The sequence below is a fragment of the Rhinopithecus bieti genome, unplaced genomic scaffold (genome assembly GCF_001698545.2).
Source record: "Rhinopithecus bieti isolate Rb0 unplaced genomic scaffold, ASM169854v2 scaffold_40368, whole genome shotgun sequence".
Classification (NCBI taxonomy): domain Eukaryota; kingdom Metazoa; phylum Chordata; class Mammalia; order Primates; family Cercopithecidae; genus Rhinopithecus; species Rhinopithecus bieti.
Window position 1 is genome coordinate 113,677 of NW_016817546.1, and position 13,718 is coordinate 127,394.

The 13,718-nt window shown below is 48.7% G+C and overlaps 1 long non-coding RNA gene across 2 annotated transcripts in view; it reads right to left on the bottom strand.

Annotated features, from left to right (window-relative positions):
• LOC108517962 (uncharacterized) overlaps positions 1–9,803 on the bottom strand; it is a 39,891-nt gene extending 30,088 nt beyond the window's left edge. Inside the window, exons 1-4 of one of the 2 annotated variants that reach the window (XR_001882258.1) lie at positions 8,870–9,803; positions 6,493–6,670; positions 4,320–4,397; positions 1,504–2,244 (exon numbers count right to left, since the gene is read on the bottom strand). This is a non-coding gene — a long non-coding RNA (uncharacterized LOC108517962). Of the gene's footprint in view, positions 1–1,503; positions 2,245–4,319; positions 4,398–6,492; positions 6,671–8,869 lie in introns of those variants that run through there. The other variant, XR_001882259.1, reaches the window with a different exon arrangement.
• Positions 9,804–13,718: the final 3,915 nt, after the last annotated feature.

Here is a 13,718-nt window from a genome sequence, read left to right on the forward strand (position 1 = left end):
GACTGCACGTTCACACGGTTCACTTGGGATTACTTAGAGGCTGTGCATCCAAGTCACAGGTTCTTCAGGCTCCGGGTGTCCTGTCTCTCCTCACTCCTTCCTTTGCACGCAGTTCTTCCAGGAGATGAAAGAGCTGTTTGTTACTCCTTAGTAGCTGAGACCACTGTTTGCAATGCAGTTTCACAGTTTGGGGGAGAAATCGTTTCCAATTATTCATTTCTTATCCTCATTTATTTATAGAAGCAGCAGAACATTACCATTCGGAGCCTGAACCACGGAGTCAGACTGCCTGAGTTCAAACCCCAGCTCTACCCTTTAGAAGAGGGGTGGCCTGTCCGTGGCCATTGAACCCTGAATGGGCCAGATCTTGCCTCATCTTGGAAGCTAACCAGGGTCGGGCCTTGGATGGGAGGAGGGTGAACTAAGGCAGGTTACTTAGCCTCTCTCCTGTGCCTCCATTTCCTCATCTATAAAAAACGGAGTGAACCCAGCACCTACCTCAAGGGCATGTGAGAGGAAACAGTTCATTTCTGCAAAGCACTGAGAACGTGGTAAGGGCTCGAAAAGGATCACCAGCCTTTGTATTAGCCCATCTGCACTGCTCTAACAAAATACCACAGACTGGGTTATTTATCAGCAATAGAAGTTCATTTCTCAGAGCTCTGGGAGAGGCCAAGATGAAGGTGCCAGCATTTGGTGTCTGGTGAGGGCCTTCTTGCTGTATCCTCAGGTGGCAGAAAGCGGGAGGGCGAGGGGTCTGCACTCACTCCCTCAGGCTCTTTTATAAAGGCCCCCCCCACTCAGTACCACTGCCATGGGGATCGGCTTCAACATGAGTTGTGGAGTGGATACCAACATTCAAACCATAGCAGCCTGGGCCGGGCGCAGTGGCTCACGCCTATGATCCCAGCACTTTGAGAGGCTGAGGCAGGCAGATCACTTGAGGTCAGGAGTTTGAGACCAGCCTGGCCAACATGGCAAAATGCCATCTCTGCTAAAAATACAAAAATTAGCCAGGCATGGTGGCACGTGCCTGTAATCCCAGCTACTCGGGAGGCTGAGGTAGAAGAATTGCTTGAACCTGAGAGGCGAGGTTGCAGTGAGCCAAATCACACCACTGCACTCCAGACTGGGTGACAGAGCTAGACTCTGTCTCAAAAAAACAAACAAAAATAAACAAACCATAGCAGCCTTTATTATCATTATTACTATTTTATATATATATTACACAAATTTCCTATCTATCTATCTATCTATCTATCTATCTAATTTTTTTTGAGCCAGAATCTCGCTCTGTCGCCCAGGCTAGAGTGCAGTGGTGTGAACCTAGCTCACTGCAGCCTTGACCTCCCAGACTCAAGCAATCCTGCTGCTTCAGCCTCCCCTGTAGTTGGGACCACAGGAGTGCACCACCATGCTCAGCTAAATTTTTAAGTTTTATATAGAGACAGGATCGTGCCATGTTGCCCAGGTTGGTCTCAAACTCCTGGGCTCAAGCAATCCTCCTGCCTCCACCTCCCAAAGTGCTGGGATTACAGGTGTGAGCCACTGTGCCTGGCATATTATCGTGATTACTATTAGTCTGAATAAACAGACAGTACGGAGTGGCCACTTGTACATCGTGTACTGAGAAATTTACAACGTGTAAATCAGTAACTACATTCCAGGCATGATAAGAAGCCATGTCACCAGAGTTATGACGGATTCCCTGTGTCACTTAAACCAGTTATCTAATTTCTCTTTTAGTCTTTTATCTGTTACGTGGGGTTAATGTTTACTGCTCCCTCCTTAGAATAGTCTTGTCTGATTTTGATGTTGAAGGAAAGAAAGGTGACATAATGTGCCATCAATTCATTTGGAGATGATACTGCTGATGCTTATTTTCTTGATGAAGCTCAGGGCTGGAGAGAATGATGCAGAACCAGAGGTCCCTCCGGCAGGGCCATGGAAGCTGTTTCTTCAGCTCATAACTTGGGCAGATGCCATGTGTCAGTCTCACAAAGCCCCTTTTCCGCCAAACTAAGCATTTTCCCCGCTCCCTTTCGATGCCGCCACAGCTGTGAATGGACTCTGGCCCTCTGTCCATGCCTGGAGGAGAGGTGGTCCTCCCACCTTGCTCCTTCCTGATATGAAAGAAAACTGAACCAGGGCGACAGAACCAACAAGCCCTGGTAGGGAGTGCTGAGCACGTCTGACGTCTCAGGGTGCTGTGAGGAATCATGGAGAACGCAGGAGGCCAAAACCCTGTATTTAAAGAAAAAAAAAAAGTGTGAATTGGATAAACTGAAGGCTGTTGAGCCTCATGTTGATCATGGGCAAAAATCTGGGGCAGAAAATCAAATGGTTGAGCAGCACATCGGAAGAGGGACCCCAGCGGTCCATGTCCATGACAAAGGCTTGTCGTTGGGTTGCTTCCACTAAATGAGAAAATGGGGTGAACACTTTGTGACAGTGCCATGACTTCTGACAACAATTTGACCGTTTCTCACGAAATTCTTATGGACAGAATAGTGAGAAAAAGGCTGCTAGAGCTCAAAAGTACATCTCAGTGAGAGACGACAGCACTTTCTCAAGGCCACGCAACTAATCAGGGCCAGGGCTGGAATCTGTGCGCAGGCCCTGTGCCCCAGGTGAAGGCTCCTAACACAGCCATGACTCCCAGGCATGGTGAGGTTGAACTGTCACAGCAGATGGGACGGTATCATCCCAAGGCTTTCTCTAGTGGAATGCCAAGCAGTTCTGTCCTTGGCCCTACGCTCATTAACATTCTGTCAACAGCTTGGGTAAGTCCAAAGATAACTGCTTATCAACTGTGCAAACAACACCAGACTGGGAAGGAAGGCCAACACGCTGGGACTGCAGAGTCAGGTCCAAAATTATCTCAACAGGAAGGAATGATTGGTTGAATCCAACGAGATAAAATTTAACGGGAATACATGTAAGGTCCTGCACTGAGCTCCAAAACTCGACTGCAAAAGTATAGGATGTGGTTGGAAAACATGTCCAATCTCATAATCAAAGAAATGAAAATTAAGGCAACCATGAAATAATCATTTCCCCTTATCAGATTGGTAATGATTAAAAGAATGAAAACTCCCCATGTTGGTGGGTAAGGTGTGGGGAAACAGGTTCTCTTGTAAATTGCTGGTGGGCGTACAAGCAAAAATCATCCATTCTGGAGGGTAATCTGGAAATAGAGAGCACAAACTATAAAATGCGCCATTTGTCTCAGAAGTTTCATTTATAGAAATGTATCCAAAGGCAAGTATGAAGAGATTTATGTAGAAGAATATTCATAAAAGCATCGTTAAGAAAACAAAAAAAAACCCTTTTTTGTTGGGGTAAGGTGTTCAATTTGTGAACAGAAGACTTGGAGGCCTTGTAAGGGTGGCCTAGAGCCCAGGGCCATCGCCACATATTTAATGCCGTAAAGAGGAACTGAGTCTGTGCAGCTCCTGAAGGCCAGACCAGGACTTACAAGACATATATTTGGCCTAGTGTTACAAAGCAGATTCTAACAATTAATTCTGCCCAAAATGAAGATGGGCTGTCTAGTGCATTCCCAATCACTGGCAGATGGCCCTCTGTCAAGGGTGTGGAGGAGGACAGTCAGAGTTTTTTAGCCATTGGGATAAAATGCTTGTCTTGGTTCCTTCCAAGACAAAGAGCAGTCTTTGTTGCATTAAATTATCAAAACGTATAGTCATAAGCTGTGTGTGGTGATGCATGTCTGTAGTCCCAGCTACAGGCTAAGGTGGGGGCATCACTTGAGACCAGGAGTTCGAGGCTGCAGTGAACTATGACTGCTCCTGCGAATAGCCACTGCATCCAGCCTGAGCGACAGACCCTAGCTCTTAAAAAACAAAAGAAAACCAGGCACAGTGGCTCATGCCTGTAATCCCAGCACTTTGGGGGGCCCAGGCAGAAGGACTGCTTAAGCCCAGGAGGCCGAGACCAGCCAGGGCAACATAGTGAGACCACATCTCTACAAGGAATAAAAAAATTAGCTGCGGGTGGTGTGGCATGTCAGTAGTCCCAACACTAGGGAGGCTGAGGCGGGAGGATCACTTGAGCCCAGGAGGTGGAGGCTGCAGTGAGCTGCAATTGCACCACTGCACTCTAGCCTGGCTGACCGAGCAAGACTCTGTCTCAAAAGAAAAGAAGAAAAGGTAGAATCACCACTCAAGTTGAAAGGAGATAGGAACTCACATCAGGTTCCATTTCTGGACCCTGAATTCCAGGAATGAAATGAGAAACCTTCCCGCTGCCCAACAGTACTCTTACTGAGCGCCTGCAGGAGGCGAACTCCCATTCCTTACCTGTACCCTCAATCTTCTAGGAGTAGCTCTGTGTATCAGCACCCTGACAGTAAACTTAAGGGGGGCTTTCAGTTGAATCTGAAGAAAAGAAATAAAAGATGAGTGCTCCTTCTCTCAGACCGTTTCCACTGTACTTGGGCTTCCGGAGGACGACACATAGTCAGTGACTCCCTGCTCCAGCCGCTTCTTTCCTCTTTTGCATGAGTCACATCTAAAACTTTCCAGGACAAGTAGCGATCACATCTGATTAAACTACACTATCCCCAGCGCCACCAAATACAGACTCTTCGGTACTTTTGGATGCTTATCCTGGTTTCTCCTTATCACTTATTTATTAAGCCCTTTTTGGCCTCTTTTTCATTCAGTCCTCCCATCAACCGTGTCAGGTGGCCATTATGAAAAATATTAACCAGTAACCCTCTACGGAGCCCTGACTATGAGATGCCATGCAGTGTGTCACCATCACAGTAGCTCTGGAGCTAAGGGGGCCTCCCTCCAACCCATCTGTGGCCACAGTAACCTTTCCATTAGAGCAGCAGTCCCAAACTGCCAGCACACAGACCAGAAGCAGTCCATAGCCTGTTAGGAACTGGGCCTCCCAGCAGGAGGCGAGCATGATCACCTGAGCTCCACCTCCTGTCAGATCAGCAACAGCCTCAGATTCTCATAGGGGCACGAACCCTATTGTGAACTGTGCATACCAGGATCTAAGCTGAACACTCCTTATGAGAATCTAATGCCTGATGATCTGAGGTGGACCAGCTTCATTCCAAAACCAACCTCCCCAGACCCGGTCCGTGGAAGAATTGTTTTCTATGAAACCGGTCCCTGGTGCCAAAAAGATTGGGGAACGCTGCATTACAGAATTCTTACCACATCACTCCAATCACTCCCAACAACGGTTCTAGGTGGCTCCTCACCCTCAACTCCCAGTGTAACTCCTACCAAGACCCCTTACTCTGAGCTCAAGCCACATGGGCCTTCCACAGCCACAGGGTTTCTGCACATTCGTTTCTTTCCCTGAAAGGTTCCTCTTGCTCCACGGCTCCTTTCTATGCATCCTTTGCATTTTAAATAATGTCATGGGCTGAACTGAGTGCCCTACCACTCATACGTTGAAGCCCTAACCCCCAGGACTTCAGAAAGTGACTGTATTTGGCCTTTAACAAAATAATTACGTTCAAATGAGGCCACTGGAGTGGGCCCTAATCCAGTCTGACTGATGTCCTTACAAGTGCTTAGGACACTGGGTTGGACATGGTGCTCACACCTGTAATCCCAGCACTTTGGGAGGCTGAGGTGGGTGGATCACCTGAGGTCAGGAGTTCAAGACCAGCCTGACCAACATGGTGAAACCCCATCTCCACTAAAAATACAAAAATTAGTCGGGTGTGGTGGCATGCACCTGTAATCCCAGCTACTTGGGAGGGAGGCAGGAGAATCACTTGAACCTGGGAGATGGAGGGTGCAGTGAGCCAAGATCCCACCACTGCACTCCAGCCTAGGCAACAGAGTGAGACTCCGTCTCCAAAAAAAAAAAAAAAAAAAAAAAAAGGCCAGGCACGGTAGCTCACGCCTGTAATCCCAGCACTTTGGGAGGCCAAGGTAGGGGGAATCACGGGGTAAGGAGTTTGAGACCAGCCTGATCAACATGGTGAAACCCCGTCTCTACTAAAAATACAAAAATTAGGCAGGCATGGTGGCATGCACCTGTAGTCCCAGCTACTTGGGAGGCTGAGCAGAAGAATTGCTTGAACCTGGGAGGCAGAGCTTGCAGTTAGCTGAGATCACGCCACTGTACTCCAGCCTGGGCAATAGAGTGAGACTCTGTCTCCAAAAAAAAAAAAAAAAAGAAATTAGGACACTGGAGACCCCAGCAGCAGGGGTGTGCAGGCACACAGAGAGAAGATCATGTATGTGAGGACACAGAGAGAAGGTGGCCACCTGCAAGTCAAGAAGAGAGGCTTCAGGAAAAACCAAACCTGCTGACACCTTCAGCTTGGATTTCTGCCCTCCAGAACCATGAGAAGACAAATGTCTGTTTAAATGCCCCCGTCTGTGGCGTTTTGTTATGGCAGCCTAAGTGGACTTGGACAGTGAAGTTGCCCTCTCAGGGAAGTTCTTTCCCAGCCTGCCTCTTCAGCACGAACTGCTTTTCCTTCATCACACTTACCACAATTCATGAAGAATGTCTTATTTGGGTGAGTGCATGGCTATTGTCTGTAGCCCCTTTCTCAGCATACAGACTCCAGGGGAGCGAGGGGACATTCAGATTCTCCATTGCGTCTCCAGGAGCTGGTCATCTAGGGGTGTTCAGTATTGTCAAATGAAAGCCTTAGGTATTATTTTGTCTACAACAGAAATGAGGAAACTGAGGCTCAGGAAGGTTAAATAAATTTCTTAAAGACCACAAAGTATGGCCAGGTGCGGTGGCTCACACCTGCAATCCCAGCACTTTTTTTTTTTTGAGATGGAGTCTCGCTCTGTTGCCCAGGCTGCAGTGCAGTGGTGTGATCTCAGCTCACTGCCACCTCTGCCTCCCAGGTTCAAGCGATTCTCCTGCCTCAGCCTCCTGAGTAGCTGGGACTACAGGCACCCACCACCATGCTCGGCTAATTTTAGTATTTTTAGTAGAGATGGGGTTTCACCACATTGGCCAGGGTGGACTCAAACTCCTGACCTCAGGTGATCCACTTGCCTCAGTTTCCCAAAGAATCCCAGCACTTTGAGAGGCCAAAGTGGGTGAACCACCTGAGTGGTTCAAGGAGTTCAAGACCAGCCTGGTTAACATAGCAAAACCCCGTTTCTACTAAAAATACAAAAATTAGCCAGGTGTGGTGGTGGGTGCCTGTAGTCCCAGGCTACTCTTGGGAGGCTGAGGCAGGAGAATCGCTTGAACCTGGGAGGCAGAGGTTGCACTGAGCCGAGATGGGGCCACTGCACTCTAGCCTGGGCCACAGAGCGAGACTCTATCTCAAACAAACAAACAAACAAACAAAAAACCCCACAAAGCAGCTAAGTGGTAAAGGGAGCCTGGAACCCAAGCCTCTAAAGCTCCAGCTCCTAACCATGCCTTAACCCTTGGATTCTGCAATGCACCCATTCTCCCCACAGACCTGTACTGAGCATCTATCATGTGCCACACACACTGTCTCAAAATTGGGGATGGAGCAATGATGAGACAAATTCCTGTCTCCATACAGAGAGGGACATCAAATAAGATAAAGAATGAAATTAAACGGCTTATTAGAAGGTTTATTAAATTCAATGCAATGGAGCAAAAGGGAAGGGAATGGGAATGCGGGCTTGGGGGAGGAGTCTGATTTGCAATGTAAAACCAGGAGGTTGGTGAAGGCCTTTCTCAGTGAGGAACATTTGAGCCAAGTCTTGGAGGAGGTAAGGGAGAGCGCCCTGGGGATAAGTGAGGACAAGTTCCCGGCAGAGGTAAAGGCAAGTTCAGGATCCCAGAGGCAGAAGCAAGCCTGGCAAAATGGCCAATGTGGCTGGTGTTAAGTGAGCAAGGGAGACAAGAAAAGAAAGGTATAGAATAGAGGCCTGGTCGTGTGTAACATTTCTAGCCATGGTAAAGCTTTGGCTTTTACTCTGGTAGTTTTTGCAGAGGAGCCACATGATACGACTTTTAACAGAATTACTGAGGTTTGTTATGTAAATATAGACTGACGGGGTAGGGATAGAAGAGGGACCAGTTAGGCAATTACAATAATCCAGGTGAGAGATGGGGGCTTGGTCTAAGATGGTGTCAGTGGAGACCGGATTCTGGGGGAAGAAGAAAAGCCAATAGAATCTGCTGACAGATTTGACTCGGGATGTGGAATTCAAAGTTTACAGCCCGAGAAGCCAGAAGGATTTTTCTAGGCTGGAGCTATACGGATGGGAGTCATCAGCACATAGTCTTTAAAGCCATGAAACCCGATGAAATCATCAAGGGATTAAGTGAAAAGAAAGAGAAGTCCAAGGAGCCAGTGCTGGGGGCACTGCTACATTTAGAGGTCAGGAAAAAGAGGAGAGACTAGCAAAAGAAACAGAGAAGGTGAGGCTGGGACGGAGGAAAAAAACAAGTGTGTGCACTGCCAAAAGCCAAGTGAAGAAAGTTTTGCGGAGGAGAGGGTGATAAACTGTATCAAAAATTGCTGATAGAGCAGGTAACAGGAGGACTGGGGAGAGACTGAGTTTGCCTGGAGGGAGTTCAACAAAGTGGGAGGAGAGAGCTGGACAAAGAATATACAAACTCTTCCAAGGAGTTACGATATTCAGAAAGTGAGGGGATGGGCTGGGAGCTGGAGCCACGACAGGGTTCTCAGGAACGGGGAAATCACATGTTTACATGCTGATGGGAAAGATCCCTTCGAGAAGAAATTAAGGCTCAAAAAGGTCAGGTTATCCCGGCGCTAGTCTGGTCCAAACTCTTCTTCCCACCCCTAAGCTACTGAAGTGATACATTTAAGTCTTCCCAGCCCTCCGGCCTTATATGAAATCCCATTAGGGCAGTTTGCATTTTTACTTTAATGGAGCCGTGTGATATTTAGTACCTTCGGTCAAGACGCCCCTCAAATCAGTTTTCGGGCTCTTGAGTCCCAGCACGGCCTACAGCGCGCTTTCGAAACGTCACCCTTGTCAGCTGACCAGTTCTCCTCCAATCCCGCCTCGGGGGCGGGACTCGGCGCTCGGTCTCTACAGCAACGCCTCAGCCAGAAAGTGCTCAGGGTTTCGGGACCGCGCGTGGCGCTCTCAGATGACGTCACACACTCGCGGCGCTTGCGTGACGCAAGCCCTGCTCAGGAAGAAGACTCCGCAGGTCCGCAGGTAATGAAAAGGAGCACGACCTCGCACACTGCGCATGCGCCGTCTCGGGTGGCCTCAAGATTGCTGTCGGGAGTTGGGTTTGAGGTCGGCACCGTCTCGCTGCTGTCACTTTAACCTGAACCAGAGAAATCCTCCGCGATGCTGCAGTTTCCGGCTAGCTTTCTCCGAGCCACCTTGCGGGCAGATATCCGAGAATCACAGTTCATTCTCTTCATCTTGCCCATCTCTTATCTCTGCTGGCGAGTTCTTCGTGGCATCCCAGTCTGAAAGTGTTAGTCCAACTCCCAATTTGCTGTTGCCCACAAGCTTCCTCTAGCAGGCCATCTCCCTTCGAAACAGATGCTTCCAAATCTTGTGTCCTGGAAAGATCATTAACCGTGCTCTTTAGCCCTGGTGTTTGTAAGGGTAACCAGGCTACGACTGAGGACCTGAGAATTTCGGCTTTGAATCAAGTACTTGAACTTTTACCTGCTAGGACCCGTGACTTTTGTTGACTGCTTGTGACTCTTTCTGTCTTCTTTCACATTTTTAGCCAGGATCCAAACAGCTAGCCTTGCTAAGTAAATTACCTCCAGAAAAACGAAGTATCGGCCGGGCGTGGTGGCTCACACCTTTTACCCAGCACTTTGGGAGGCCGAGTTGGGCGGCTTACTTGAGGCCAGCCTGGCCAACATGGTGAAACCCCGTCTCTACTAAAAATACAAAAATTAGCCTGGCGTGGTGGTGCACGCCTGTAATCCCAGCTGCTGCGGAGGCTGAGGCAGGAGAATCGCTTGAACCCTAGAGGTGGAGGTTGCAGTGAGCCGAATTCGCACCACTAGACTCCTACCTGATTGACAGTGAGACTCCGGCTCAAAAGAAACAGAAACAAACAAACAACAAGCAAAAATAAAGTATCGCTGTTCTAAAACTTGGAATTCCTTTACGTATTCATTTGCTGACATTGATTAAGCACCCATTCTTTTTTTTTTTTTTTTTTTCATGAGATGGAGTCTTGCTCTGTCGTCCAGGCTGGAGTGCAGTGGCGCAATCTCGGCTCACTGCAACCTCTGCCTCCCGGGTTCAAGCAATTCTCCTGCCTCAGCCTCCCAATTAGCTGGGACTACAAGCACCTATTCTTTCCTGGATACTGTGGTGAGCCTGGGGGCTACAGTGAGGATGACATCTGTCTCTGACATCATGGCACATTTAGGTGATTAATTCAAGAAACACTGAAGTCCCAACTGTTTGCTAGGTACAGTTTAGTTTATAAATGCTCATTGAAAGAATGAAGTGTGAACTAAGATCTAACATGAGGCTGGGATTCGGTTTGAATTGAACCTTGGCCCTGCTCGTTAGGTGCTGTATTAGCTGGAGTGACTTCTGAACCCTCCTGCACGTCTATTTCATGATTCATAAAAATGGGCATAATAATGCCTACTTCCTTAAGGTATCATGAGAGTTAAACCTCATGCTATGGTTTGGGGAGCCTTTTGTTTCCACTTGCTTATGATTCTTCCCTTCAGAAAATGAAAATTAAAACCCTGTTTTCTCCTTATGCAGAGAACACCACCACTAATAAACTGCCTCCTGACCAGCACATGGCCTTAGCGTTCATCCACAGATGTTCCTCAAATTGTTTTAAAAACAGCTTTTTAAAAAAGCTGTTTGTCTGTGAAGATTAAATGAGTTAATAATGTATGCAAAGCACTTAGCATGGCTACTGGGCACAGTGGCTCACGCCTGTAATTCCAGCACCTTGAGAGGCTGAAGCGGGTGGATCACCTGAGATCAGGAGTTTGAGACCAGCCTGACCAACATGGCAAAACCCTGTCTCTAGTAAAAATACAAAAAAATTAGCCGGGCATGGTGGCCCGTGCCTGTAATCCCAGCTACTTGGGAGGCTGAGGCAGGAGAATCGCTTGAACCTGGGAGGCAGAGGTTGCATTCCAGCCTGGGTGACAGAGCAAGACTCTGTCTCAAAAACAAAAAGCAAAAAACAAACAAAAGCAGCTTTTGTCCAGAGGCTGCTTTTTGTGGGTCTGTATACTGAGGCCAAGTTATATGTAAGCAGAGCCCTCCCACCTCACCTCCAAACAATGTCTCTAAACCATCATAATCTGAAAGGAAAAGAAATCCCTTTCTTCAAATGCATGGTGACCTGAAGCTAGCCAAGGGCCTGCGAGACTGGGTCGGATCCCCGGTTACTGTCTGAGGAGGGACGCCGTGCTGTAAGGGTTGGGGAGCCAGTGTCTGGCTTCCTTGTCACCACAAGACCTGTGGTTTCCAGCTCTGTCTGCATCCAGGTCCCACTAACCAACGGCAGGAGAGAAAACAGTCGTGCACACAGGCGGACATGCACACGCACACCCGGCGCCCCAGACGTGCATAGCCCTCAGAGGAAGTGGAGCACCAGATGTTCCGGGTTTCCTGTTCGACGCTTCCACAGCTGGTCGAGTCTGTGGTTGTGGTTTGTCTGTCTCGCGCTCATGTGAGAGACAAAAGCTGGGCTGACGGGAAACCTCTTCTCTCGGCCCCCACTCCCCAGCTCTGACTGATCAGGAAACCTGGCAGGTCAGAAATTTCCTGAAACACCCAGAGCTGGATTCTCCCACGAAGAAGCTGAACCCCTGACTCCCATCCCCGAGGAGCAGCCCCTGGGCTGATGATCAGGCCTTCCAGAAACTGGGGCGGTGAAAACCTCTACAAATATCCCATTTAGAAAGATCACCAGCCCTGCCGAACAGAATGAAACGGAGGCCAGGTTGCTATGGTCTCTACTCCAATGCCTGGCATCGAGCCGCTGCTGCAAAACACTCAGCATATGAAGGAATGAATGCGGAACAGAGAACTTCACCTTTAGGGGTTGGGTGTAAAAGCCCCAGCAGAGCCCCAAATCCTATAAACAGCTTTGGATTCCAGTAGACAAGCATTTGATGCAGGCAGGCACTGCCGACTTGCTCTGTGACTTGGAGCAAGTCATTTAGCCTCTCTGGGCCTGGTGTCCTCATCCGCAGAATGAAGACAATAATATTTACTTCACAAAGGTGTGAAGGTCCCGTGAGACACCGCACGTGGATTTCATTGTTTGCCCATCGTAACTGCTCCGGAGAGGCTGGGCTCCCTTTTCTCCTTGCAACACTGCCGTTTATTTCAGGAGATACTCTAAAAGGGAAGCAAGACAAAACGAGGAACAACCAAAAACACTGATCCCGGAACAACCGCCTGGTGGACAGCAGAGCAAGGGTACTGGTGCTCTTCGCTGGGGGAATGTTGGGAGAAGGGACTGGAGCCATCCCAGGGTCTCTAGGCTCTGGAAGGGAGCACCCCATGTCCTCCTCTGGGTGTGGAATAGGGTGAGTGTCTTGGGGGTGGAGGGAGAACAGGCAGAGTGCGCTCTCACCCCTTAGCTCTCTAGTGATCTTAATGATGAAGGCTACTGTTCAGTCTGCATTTGCACCTGAACAACAGGGACCCCTGCCCAGAGGTTCATCCTTCAGCAGGCTGCACTCTGGCCCCCTCCACTGCAGCCATCTCTGTAAGATGAAGCATCTGCCGCACAGTGTAGCCATCAGGGCCACTGCCCTGAAATATGACCGACTAGGTTCAAATGTTGACTCTGACACTTAGAAGCTGTGCCACCTTGGGGCAAGTTATTCACCTCTCTGTGCCTCACTTTCTTCCTTTATAAAATGGGTAAAATAATAACTACACCATTGGTTGTCTATGCAGATTAAATGAGTTAATAATATATGCAAAGCACTTAGCATGGCTACTGGCACAAGGGTCAGTAAATGTTAACTGTTCCACACATGAATGTGTTTGATTCTTACAATGCCCCCATAGGTAGGTTCCGTTATTAGCTGTGTTTTACACATGAGAAAACTTAGGCACAGGAGGTAGAGTAACATTTGCAAGGTCACACCGATAAGTAGCAAGGCTGAGGCTTTTTTTTTTTTTGGAAGCATCTGTCACCAGGCTGGAGTGCAGTGGCACAATCTCGGCTCACTGCAACCTCCGCCTCCCAGGCTCAAGCGATTCTCCGGCCTCAGTCTCCCGAGTAGCTGGGACTACAGGCATGCACCACCATGCCTGGCTAATTTTTGTATTTTTAGTAGAGATGGAGTTTCATCATGTTGGCCAGGCTGGTCTCGAACTCCTGACCTCAGGCGATCCACCTGCCTTGGCCTCCCAAAGTACTGGGATTACAGGCATGAGCCACTACACCTGGCCTCCAGTTCTTTCTGACTCTGGTGTGTGTGGCTACCTCCCCCAGTTGCATTTTTTTTTCTCTCCTGGGAGTCCTTCACCTTCACTCCCACTGCCACTCTCACCCCCCCTCCCCATCCCATACTATCCCCACCCCATTGATGCTCAGCGTCTCCCTGCTGTCCAGGATCTCACCACCTGCAACCTCCAGCTGGATTTGCCTTTCCAGATCAAGGTCTTGACTCTTGACTGATGTTTCCCCACAAAAGCTGACCTTGCAGAGTGACTTCGTACAAGCCATTGTTCCTGGCTGGGAATCACCCGAGTTCATTCATGAGAAGGTCCCGAGTGATCTAGGACTGTTTGTATTTTAACCCAAAGAAATGA